A 10,655-nucleotide genomic window follows, 5' to 3' on the forward strand; every position below is an offset into this window, starting at 1 on the left:
CCAACTGAGCCACAGCTTTTACCTGAGTCTCAATCCTTCTACCAACAGTTTCTCTCTATCTGGTCTGTCACGACCCCTCATGATTGTGAACACCTCTATCAAATCTCCTCTCTAAGGAGAACAACCCCAACTTCTCCAATCTATCCACATAACTGAAATCCTAACCACATGTTGCAGAAATGAATTTTTCCTCATGTTCCTTCTGGTTTTGTGAGTCACTTTAAATCTGTAACCTTCGGTTATTGACCGTTCAGCAGTTAGAAACAGTTCCTCAGTATTTACTCTACCTCAAACCTTCAAGGAAACTCTGCAAAGTAACTGAAAATCAAGTTGTCAGAAGTGGGATTAAAACACATGCCTCCAGTGAAAGCTGCAACCTGAACAGAGAAGCTGAAACCGCTCAGTCACCTCAACTGTTCAGACCTTTTTGACCTCGTCATCGCTTCTGTACTTTGAAAGGTTCACTCAGTTCTGGAACTTGTTCAATGTGACTGGAATGCTCAGTGATTGGGATATTAACTCCCCCGGGTTTTCCTGAGCTTGTTCTCGGTGTATGGGGATGTTTGTCCTGGGCTGTGGAATCTTGCATCCCTGTAATGGACATTAACCCACTGATTGAATCTGTATTCACTGCTTTCCACTGGTGCTGGGTAATTGCAGAGTGTGGGGCTGGAATGTTGCTGCTTGTCCCGGCCTCACTCACTCTGGGAAAGAGTGAATAATTGATGCATCTGTTTCTGTATCTGAAATGTGACTTAGATCTGCTGTTATTAACCGAGGCAGCGCTGCAGAAGGATACGTTAATAATCTCTCACTAATCAACTGCAAACAGTCAGAATGTGTAACTTTGAACAGCACTTTCTGCAATGTCAGGGCTGGAAAATTGAGGGAGGGAGAGACACTGTCAGTATCTGAGTGTATGCAGCACTGTACAGAGAAAGAGTCAATATAGCGGGGCTGAGACACAGTGCATCTTTTCACATTTAATCACAATAATATCCACAGTCAGGAACTGAAAAGGATGAAAAACCGAATAGCAAGAGCAAAAATAAGAAAAGTAAGTAATTATAGATTAGCTGATAAGCTTTCACTGTGTTACCTGGTAGTCTACTGTTTTATATTCAATGCTCTCTCCACTGTGGCCAGGGAATGATATCTTCTCAAGGGCTGAATATTAACAAAACTTCTTGGAATTTAAAATCTTTCAAAATTAATTCCATGGAGCTAATGGGGAAAAGTCAAATAACTGCATCAATTATAGGAGAGTTGGTTGGTGATGACGTGGATGTGTCTGCAGTGTGCAGGACCAGACTGTTTCTATAGATTCACAATGAATGTTCCATCTTTATTTATAACAGTAAAACTGATCGTGGACAATGGCTATTCTGGTTGCAGCAACCTGAAGATTTAACTCATTAACACCCTGCTTTAGGGGAATCGAGAAGGCACAACACCCAGCTCTGTCAGTTAGTGTGCTTGTTTGCTAACCCACAATTTCTTGGTTCAAGCACTTAAAAGGATGAGGCTTTATTAACTTAAACTCTTCTTCATCTGCTGTATTACTCTTGCTGTTGATTCTTCAAAGTTAAGGTTAATCAAGTCTTTCTTTGTGAAATCCATGCTGACTGTGCTTTATTCTATTTTCATTTTCATATGTATTTTCTACTTTTGGGGATTACAGGATAATGTCATTTTTTATTGATTTTATTTTTATTTATTGCATTTATTGCCCATCCCTAATTCCCTCGAGAAGGTGGTGGTGAGCTGCCTTCTTGAACCACTGCAGTCGATGTGGTGCTGTTAGGAAGGGAGTTCCAGGATTTTGACCCAGTCACAGTGAAGGAACGGTGATATAGTTCCAATTCCAGGATGGTGTGTGGCTCAGAGGGGAACTTGCAGGTGGTGGTGTTCCCATGCATCTGCTGCCCTTGTCCTTCGAGGTGATAGAAGTCATGGGTTTGGAAGGTGCTGTGTCAGGAGGCTTGCTGCGTTGCTGCAGTGCATCTTGTGGATGGTGCACGCTGTGCGTTGGTGATAGAGAGAGTGAATATAGTGAATGAGGCGCCAATCAAGCGGGCTGCTTTGTCCTGGATGACGTTGAGCTTCTTAAGTGTTGTTGGAGCTGCACCTATCCAAGCAATGTAGAGTATTGCATCACACTCCTGACTTGTGCCTTGTAGATAGGGGACAGGCTTTGGGGAGTCAGGAGGTGAGTTACTCGCCACAGGATTCCTAGTGTCTGACCTGCTCTTGTAGCCATGATATTTATATGGCTACTGCAGTTCAGTTTCTGGTCAATGGTAACCCCCAGGATGTTGATAGTGGGGGATTCAGCAATCGTAATGCTGTTGAATGTCAAGGGGAGATGGTTAGATTCTCTCTTGTTTGAGATGGTCATCGCCTGGGACTTGCGTGACTCGAATGTGAAATATCCTTATTGTAGGGTATTGTATTGTACTGTACAGTGACTACACTTGGAAAGTCCTTCATTGGCTGTAAAAGGCTTTACAAAGTCCTGTGGTCGTGAAATGTATGTGTTGCTTTTTCCATTGTTATCAGTGTCATTTTGATCAAAAGATAGGTTTCGTGAGCACAAGGTTTAAATCAATGTTGATTCAAATAATGTAAAAGCATCTATATTCTTGCACTGTACTTAATAATCACCATCTTCCCATCCTGAGAGAGTACAATGTTTTTGACCCAGAAATTGATTCCACAATCTCAGTCCCTCAGACAATTTCAGCCCAGTTCTGATGAAAGATCACAGATCTGAAACGTTAACTCTGTTTCTCTCTCCACAGATGCTGTCAGACCTGCTGAGTATTTCCAGCATTTTCAAGAGTCTCGATTTAATGAACAGGAAACTTGTTTCAGATCAGATTGGGAGACAGTGTGAAACCACTCCATTGTACTCATGTCTGAGATTCTGAGGACAGTTGGCTGTTAGTGGAATACATTAATTAAATGTACCGAGCAACAGCTCAGACCAATTATTATTTTACATGGTGGTATGATGGCCATCCAGGGGTTAAAAGTAGGGAACTTGTAAGGTTTCAGTGTGCAGGACCACTAGAAGACCTCAGGGGTAAAGGCTCAGATCATCAACCAAGTTCTCCACCTGTTGAGGGATCTAGACTGGACAAAGAGGACCGAGACCAAGCTCGACCAGTCCACACACCTGCTAGAGCTGTCAAGTTATATTCCCCAAGTTTGTTCAAGATAATTTTACTTCCAATTATTAAGTACTATTTTACTCTCAATAAATGTTCTGGACTTATTAATCAAGTATCCTGTTGCTTTAATTGGTTAAAGTCATGCCCAAAGAAATTGTCCACAATAGACTTTCCAGAACTGAAAGATAAGTCTGCAAGGATTGCGAATTTTACAGCCCTGTTTAAAAACAGAGATAAACCCAGGAACTACAGACCAGTTCGTCAAATGTCAGTGGTGGGGAAACTTTTCGAGACAATTATCCAGGAGAAAATTAACTGTCACTTGGTAGAACATGGGCTAATAAATGACAGCCAGTACAGATTGGTTAACAGAAGATTGTGTATGAATTAATTAATGAATTAATTTCTTTGATGAAATTTCACAGAGAGTTGACCAGGGTGGTGAGGTTGGTGGTGTGTGTCTGCACTTCAAAATTGTGTTTGAAAAAGTACCATAAAATAGACTTGTTAACAAAATTTGAGCAGATGGGATTAAAGAGGCAGTGGCAGCGTGGATACAAAATTGGCTGAGAGACGGAAAGCATAAAGTAGGGTGAATGCTTGTTTTTCAGAATGGAGGGACTAATACAGTAATGTCACTGTTGTTGCAGTGTGTGCAGTATCTGACCCTGAGCTGTCCTCGGGAGGGGGCTGTTTGTGATTTTCCTGTGGGGTGCATTATCATCAGGGGATCTCTCTGAGCTGTCACAGGGATGGGGCAGTGTGTGATATCCTTGTGCATGTCATGCAGGATAACTGGCGTGTGGTTCCATCCTGATGCCAAGAAACAGAGCCCCAGCTATGGGCAAAAAGTCTCACTTCCCTGTGGATGTCTTGAGAGAGAAGAAGGCTTAGGGAGTAAACTTGGACAGTGGCTCAGTGGTTAGCACCGCAGCATCACAGCTCCAGCGACCCGGGTTCAATTCTTGGTACTGCCTGTGTGGAGTTTGCAAGTTCTCCCTGTGTCTGCGTGGGTTTTCTCCGGGTGCTCCGGTTTCCTCCCACATGCCAAAGACTTGCAGGTTGATAGGAACATTGGCCATTAGAAATTGCCCCTAGTATAGGTAGGTGGTAGGGAAAATATAGGGACAGGTGGGGATGTGGTAGGAATATGGGATTAGTGTAGGATTAGTATAAATGGGTGGTTGATGGTCGGCACAGACTCGGTGGGCCGAAGGGCCTGTTTCAGTGCTGCATCTCTAAACTAAATCCGGAGTGGAGTCCCGTAGGCGGTTACCTGTTACTTGTCAGGTAGTTTTCCAGCAACTGCTGCAGCAGAGCTGGTACCAAACAGTGCTGTTTCCTTTCCTTTGGACAATACTAGCAATGCTGAGAGGGTGTCCTGATCCTCAGTGTCTCCATACTATTTGCCCAGGAGAGGATACTCCAGCTTTGTGGTTAAACATTAGCAAAACATGGGAAGAAACAGTTACCAATTATAAGCTCTCACTCAATTGGTGTAGAGTATGAGCACCAGGGGTTACTTTTGACCGTGGGAGAGATCATCGCGTCTCATTGGATAACTACCACCTACTCCAAGCTGTGCAGCCCCCAGTCAGTTAGGTGCTGTCCTGCCACGACCTACTTGCTTCAATGGGTGCTTGGAGCTTAGAGAGATATCTCTCAACTGGCGGATTGATAATCTATGCACCAGGCAAGACAAACTCAACAAAGAAGACACCAGTGTTTCGCATCACAAGCTGGAATGTAAGGACCATGTGTCCTGGCCTTAATGACAACCTTCTGCAGGTTGATAGCACACACAAGACAGCTGTGATTGACAAGGAACTCACAAGGCTCAATGTGGACATTGCTGTGCTGCAAGAAACTAGACTCATTCAAAGTGGACGCCTCAAAGAGAAATACTACACCTTCTTCTGACAGGGGAAAGCCCAAGAGGCAACTCGTGAGCATGGAGTGAGTTTCACAGTAAAAAACATGCTACTTGCAATGAGTGAACCCCCCACTGTTGGCTCAGAGAGACTTCTTACCCTTCACTTGTCAACAAGCGCGGGCCCAGTTAATCTCATGTGCATCTATGTCCCGACACTCACCTCCACCCCAGATGTCAAGGATCAATTCTATGAGACACTTGACACTGCCATCAGTAGAATTCCCAGCACGAGGGACTTTTCCTTCTCGGGGATTTCAACGCAAGCTTGGGTACTGACTACAGCTTGGCCAATGAGCATAGGGCACCAGGGGATTAGCAAGATGAACAAAAATGGACAGAAGTTTCCGGAGCTATGCTGTTACCATGGACTCTGTGTGACGAACAGCTACTTCCAGGTCAAGCTGTGCCACAAGGTGTCCTGGAGACGTCCGAGATCATGCCACTGGCACCAGCTAGAACTTATCATCACCAGACATACCACCCTCAGCAGTATCCTCATCACACGTAGCTATCACAGCGCTGACTGTGACACTGATCACTCCCTAGTGTGTAGCAAGGTCAGGCTTCAGCCAAGGAAGCTTCACCCATCCAAGAAGAAAGGTCGTTCTCGGATCAACACTAGCCGAACCACTGATCCAGAAGGGACCCAGGAGTTCCTCAACATCCTAGATCAGGTTCTTTCAGAAAACGCCCAAGGCCTCGGTGTGGTATCAAAGTGGAATCATCTGCACGCCATCATATTTTACTCTGCACTCGCTGTGTATGGGAAAAGAGATGGGAGGAATGCTGACTGGTTTGAGGCTTATTGGACTGAAATGGAGTCAGTTACTGCAACTAAGAAGAGAGCCCTCATGAACTACAAACAAGTCTCCAGCAAACAAACTCTAGAGGCTCTCAGAGCTGCCAGAAACAAGTCTCTGCAGACTGCTCGGCACTGCACCAATCAATACTGGTTAAAACTCTGCAACAGCATACAATCTGCCGCTGAATCTGGGGGATGCTAGAGGGACATATGAAGGAATTCGACACACCAAGGTTCCTTAGACAGCACCTTCCATACCCGCAACCTCTACCAACTCACTTGGGCAGTTACAGGAGAAGTACTGTGAACAGTACAGACCACTCTACATTGTCTTTATAGACATCACCAAGGCCTTCGATCTTGTTAGCAGAGACAGACTGTTCAAACTGCTGTGGAAAATAAGCTGCCCTCCTAAACTCTTGGGCGTCATCTCTTCTTTCCACGAGAACATGCACAGTTCCGTCAGTTACAATGGAGCAACATCAGACACTTTCACGATTAGCAGTGGGGTAAAACAGGGCTGTGTCCTGGTGACAACTCTCTTCGGAACGTAGGAGGAGGAAGTTTAACCTGTCGAGCCTGTTCTGTCATTCAATTACATCCTTGCTGATCATTTACCTCAACACTGCTTTCCCGCGCTCGCCCCATATCCCTTGATGTCATGAGTATCAAGATTTCTATCAATTTCTGTCCTGAACATGCTCAATGATTGAACTTTCACAAACCCCTGAGGTAGAGAATTCCAAAGATTCACCACCCTCTGAGTGAAGAAATTCCACCCTATCTCAGTTTTAAATGGCCTTTTAAATGAAACTTTAAGGAATACAAGCCCAGTTTCCTCATAAGACAATCCCACTATCCCAGGGATTAGTCTGGCGACCCTCCGTTGCACTCCCTCTGTGGCAAGTATATCCTTCCTTAGATAAGGAAACCAAAACTGTACATAATACTCCAGCACGATCTCACCAAGGCTCTATACAATTGCAGCAGACATCTTTATTCCTGTACTCATGACCCCTTGTGTTAAGGCCAACATACCATTTGCCTTCCTAATTGATTGCTGCACCTGCATGCGAGCTTTTAGTGTCTCATGAACAAGGACACCCAGGTCCCTTTGGACATCAACACTTCCCAACCTCTCACCATTTAAGAAATATTCTGTCTTTCTGTTTATTCTACCAAAGTGGATAACTTCACATTTATTCACATTATATTCCATCTGTCATTTCATTCACTTATCCTGTCCAAGTCCCCTGGAAGCCTCCTTGTAACCTCCTCATAGCTCACATCCTTTACAATTGGCATATTCTTCTCCATGCTGCTATTTTAAACTTTCAGTGACTCAGATGGGGGTGTCCACCTGCATACCAGAGCTGATGACAAGCTGTTCATCTTGGCAAGACTGCGCACCAAGACCAAAATGAGTCAGTTCTTGGTCTGTGAGTTGCTGTTTGCTGATGACGCTGTGCTGACATCCCATAATGAAGTTCATTAACAGCAGCTTGTATATCGGTTCTCCCTGGCCTGCAAGGAATTTGGACTGGCGATCAGCATCAGGAAGATCAAAGTTATGGGCCAGGACGCAGAGACTCCACCTTCCATCAACATCGACAACCTCACTTTGGAGGTTGTCAACAGCTTCACATACCTTGGATCAACAATCACCAGCAATCTGTCCCTTGATACTGAAATCAGCACCAGGATTGTCAATGTTGCAGCTGTCATGTCAAAGTTGAGAAGACGAGTGTGAACCGACAGCAAACTGATCGAAAATGTGAAGCTCTGCGTGTAACAGGCTTGTGTTCTCAGCACCCTCCTTTATAGTAGAGAAGCATCAACAACTTATACAAGCCAAGAAAAGCAGCCGAACAGCTTCCACCTCCGCTGTCTCAGATGGATATTGGGCATCTCCTGGCAGGACAGAGTGCCGAATGAGGAAGTACACCAGCGTGCAGGGATCTGCAGCATGTTTGCCCTCTTGAGTCAGCGGTGACTCTGTTGACTGGGTCATGTGTGCTGAATGGATGACGGTCGCTTTGCCAAAGACATGCTCTTTGGTCAGCTTGCTATCAGCATGAGACCAACAGGTCACCCACGTCTGTGATACAAGGACATCTGCAAAGCGAGATCTCAAGCTGACTGGGATTGGAGTCGATGCATGGGAAGTCCTTCCTGCTGACTGGAATTCCTGGAGAAAGGCATTCAGGAAGACCATGGGAAAAGCAGAGGACAAAAGAAATGACCAGATGGTGGGAAAGAGAGGTCAGAGGAAGGAAAAATTATCAGTCGACCTCGGGCCAATGATATTCATCTGTACCAGCTGTGGAAGGGATTGTCACTCACGAGTCATCCTCTACAGCCACAACAAACTATGTTTAATACAGAAGTGACGTACACCCCGGGCGTAGCCCATCGTCTTCCGATACGGACGGTTGCCTATTACAATTACAACTACAGCTACAACTACAAGAGCGAGTCAGAGGCTGGGAACTCTGCCGTGACGAACTCAGCTCTTGACTCGCCAAAGCCTGCCCACTCTCTACAAGACCTTCCTCTGATTTCAATTACACACGCATTTGTGATCTGGCTCTGTAGCTTAGTTGGTTAAAGCACCTGTCTAGTAAACAGGAGATCCTGGGTTCAACTCCCAGCAGAGCCTTATTTCACCGTAGCAACATGGTTGAAAAGTTTCATTATCAACACTAACGTCGGTGTCTTTTGAACTTTAATTCAAAATACATGATGAATTTCAATCACATAAAAAAACAGCCTTTGTGAAGGATATGATTTTGGAATGGCTGTTCCTCCTTGTACAGAATTCTAGTGCTGATACATCAAAGGTAACTTCTTTGACATAAATTTGTTCACAGTTCCATTCAACCTGGAAAACAGCTTGATATTAATCTCACTGAAGGAGAGTGTTTGTGTCATTATGTGTTGCTTTTAACCGAGACAGGGACATGACGCAAGTGGGAGGGTTTATCTGAGGTTTGGAATATTTGTCAGTCAGGAACAAGAAAAATCAAAGGAACCAAATAAGAAAACCTATGTCTCATGTGGTTACCGAGAAACGGTGAGAAGATATTAAACTTTGTTGCATTTAATACAACTGTGTGAACTTTGATCTTTGCGGCCTTTTATAAACAGTATTTGAAGGGTCTCAGTAAAAATGTTCAGTGTTGATGAGAGTGGGGTCTGGCTGAGCAGCTGCTTAATGTGACAGGGTCAGGACTGGATGCAGGAAGTTCTCTGACAGTCTCTCTCTGATGGGTTGAGTTGATTTTCAACTGGCAGCTGTTGCTGTTTTGATAATTCAAGTTCCCTCCACCGATTTTTTTGGACAGACAGTGCAGTATGAGTATGTAAAGGGTTAATGCTGAAGACAGTGGGATTAACCCCTCCCACAATCAGAGTGATGATGTAACAGTCACATGAGATGAGGTTTGGGAGGAGAGAGCAGCACCAAGGATGCTAGTTTCGGAGGCTTGATGAATGTGTATATAGTATTGTGTAAATTAGAAAAGAGTTCTTCGTTCTTTCAGCAGGAAATGTGTCCAGAAAATATCACGAAACTCACAATTTTATTATTCAGGAGTTGGAACACAGGGATATTAACTCCAAGTGACAGTAGTGGTTTCATTCAACAAAAGAAAAGTAGAGAATAATATTGCTCATTGATTGAAATCCCCCAGTGAGGAGACAGTTAAACAGGTGATCTGTTGGGGCATCCTTCAATTCAAGGTTTCGGCAGCATTTAATCTCAATTTTTGGTGAAATTCTCTGTTTTTTGCATCTTTTTTTAATTCAGCTTTGATGGACCAGTGAAAAAACTGAAAAAAGTGAACAGATCCATCCTTTCTTTTCTTCCTTCTTCCCATCAGTTTCTCTTTTCTGTCCCAATTTAATCTGCTGTTTCTGCTGTTTTATCCATTCCAATCAAAATTCAACATTCCAATCAAATCTATTTGTTGTTCCACAGTGTCTCTCCATGTGTTTTATTCTGTTGTATTCTCTCACAGTCTGTTTGATGATCAATTTCACATCTCACTCTGTTCTGGTGAAGATCAGAAGCAGTGTTATCTGTTTGCAACACCCGACAAGTCGGCCTGAGGCTGTGTCTCATCGACAATGTGGAGTTAGGAACATAGAACCAAGGAGCAGGAGTCGGCCATTCAGCTCATCGAGCCTGCCCCACCATTCAATATGATCATGGCTGATCATCCACTTCAATGCCCTTTTCCCCACACTTTCCTCATATTCCCTTATGTCATTTGTATTTAGAAATCTGTCAATCTCTGCTTTAAACATACTCAATGACTGAGCTTCCACAGCCCTCTGGGTTACAGAATTCCAAAGATTCACAACCCTCTGAGTAACAACATTTCTCCTCATCTCTGTCCTAAGTGGCTTGCCCCTTATTTTGAAATTGCGTCCCCTGGTTCTCGACTCCCCAACCAGGGCAAACATCTTAGCTGCATCTACCCTGACTGTCCTTTAAATATTTTGTGGGTTCCAATGAGATCACCTCTCATTCTTCAAAACTCTAGAAAATAGAGCCCCAGTTTCCCCAATCTCTCTTCATAGGACAGTCCCACCATCCCAGGAACAAGTCTGATGAACCTTCGTTGAACTCCCTCCATGGCAATAATATCCTTCCTGAGGTAAGGGGACCAAAGCTGCACACAGTACTCCAAGTGCAGTCTAACCAAGGTTCTATACAATTGAAGCAAGAATTCACTACTCCTGT

The 10,655-nt window shown here is 44.1% G+C and overlaps 1 non-coding gene across 1 annotated transcript; it reads left to right on the top strand.

Annotated features, from left to right (window-relative positions):
* Nucleotides 1-8,493: 8,493 nt before the first annotated feature.
* On the top strand, nt 8,494-8,567 carry trnat-agu (transfer RNA threonine (anticodon AGU)). Its single transcript has one exon. It is a non-coding gene; the product is annotated as a tRNA-Thr (tRNA).
* Nucleotides 8,568-10,655: the final 2,088 nt, after the last annotated feature.

This window comes from Heterodontus francisci, unplaced genomic scaffold (assembly GCF_036365525.1).
Source record: "Heterodontus francisci isolate sHetFra1 unplaced genomic scaffold, sHetFra1.hap1 HAP1_SCAFFOLD_278, whole genome shotgun sequence".
Classification (NCBI taxonomy): Eukaryota; Metazoa; Chordata; class Chondrichthyes; order Heterodontiformes; family Heterodontidae; genus Heterodontus; species Heterodontus francisci.